We start from the raw sequence: 1896 nt of genomic DNA on the forward strand, positions 1-1896 counted from the left end.
AAAAAAAACAAAAACATTTTAACAAATCATCATAACCATCAGAAATATGAAAGTAAACTAAATGTACATTCAATAAATGTTTGCTGAACAGTCTATACTACAAAGAGGAGCCATAAAGTATGGAACATGATCATTTTTTATTTCTGTGATAGTGGTACAACCTAGTTACAGAACTTAGTCTCTTTTTATGGCTTCCTCCACTTGTCTCGGTTTTGTGCCAATGCCAATTAGCATCTTCCACCAAAACATCTGATCACTTTAAGTTTAGTCTTCCTCTCTTTCTTGTTCCTTAAATTTGCAGTTTTTGGTATTTCTCCATCTACTATTCTGGTGATATACTCTCCAAATCTGAAATGCCTAAACTTCATTGTTCTGACAACAGCACAGTCCCCCTAGACATTGTATAACTCCTCAATATAACATGATCTATGAAAATAAAAAATAAAAATAACACAAAAAGAAAACAAAACCAAAAAAACTTTCCTTAAAAGTATTGCTATGTTTTTTTAATTTGAATTGACACTAGTAATACTGATAATTGATTTACAACAAATTAAGATAAAACTTTATTATTTTTCAATGATGATTCATATATTGATGAAATACAGAAAAAAATTATTAAACTAAGATCATTTTACCCTATGAATTCCAGGTCCAAGTTGCTTAAAGGTAGTACCCATGTGTATCGGCGGAACGACTATTCCTGAAGACCACTGGTCCGGGCTCTGGCCAGCATGAATAGCCCTTGTTTCAAAACCTTTATTGCTAAGGCTGTGTCCTTGGTTACCAGTAGCACAACTTCCTGCCTTATTATTATCGCAACTTCCGTTGGTTGCACCAGTCATTTCTGTACAATAAGACAAATTGAAAATTACCACTTTTAAAATAGTAGCAAACTTCAGTTAGGTTCAACAACAGCATACATACAATTAATGCTTAAACTTTAATATGATAAAGTAACTAAGAATTAACAAAACTCATTTTTATAATTTCTGTTGTAGTGACATTGCTACTGCCTGCTAGTCTATACTAAAACTACTTAGCACTACCGGGACCGTTGTGAACCAATCTGGCTTGACCTAACTGCCGAAACATGAACTACTATCATCAGGCCAACATTGTATATTGATATATGTATATTTCTTGTAAATACTTTAACTTGTGTATAATCACTTATTATATTGTTATCTTCCTCAATGTATTATTTGAATCAATAAAGATTACAATAGAATCTTCTTATCTACTATAAGCTAAACGTCTTATACATAGTATTCTTGATGGTGTTTTGAAGTCTGGAAATACCACTAAGCAAAAAATTGACAAACCAAATCGTGAAAATTTGCCTCATGGATTCACCACCTTAGGAAGTAGTGAGTGACTCTGACAATTATTATATACTGATTAACATATCAGTATTTTTTATTGCTATTCTTAGATTGATTAAAATGTGTTATTATTCCATTCTGGTTCCTCTAGATTTCTCCTCCTTCCTACAGCAACTACCTGTAAGTGAATACCCAACAGAGGGAGTATCCATTCCTACAAGGACCTAAAGCAAACACCTTTAGAACTTATCATTCTTTACACGACTATAAGCAAGCTTGGATGCCATGAGGGTGCTGGCTCAGGATCGAGAGGTTTGGTTTGTTTGGACAGAGGCACCTCCATGCTGAAAGGCACTAAGGAGGAAGAGAAAGAAGAAGACATGGTACAATGTCTATACAGTATTAAAAATACTGATGACAGAAGCGTACAGATGGTTTGTTATATATATGTTTTTATAAATATTTATTAACATTATATATATGTTATACAGTATTGTAATTATACATTATAATTAATAATACAGCATTGGAAAGTTTCTTTTGTATGGCCGAAGATGTTATTCTTTGGCTA

The sequence above is a fragment of the Halyomorpha halys genome, unplaced genomic scaffold (genome assembly GCF_000696795.3).
Source record: "Halyomorpha halys isolate HHAL.00 unplaced genomic scaffold, Hhal_1.1 Scaffold1909.1, whole genome shotgun sequence".
NCBI classification, from domain to species: Eukaryota; Metazoa; Arthropoda; class Insecta; order Hemiptera; family Pentatomidae; genus Halyomorpha; species Halyomorpha halys.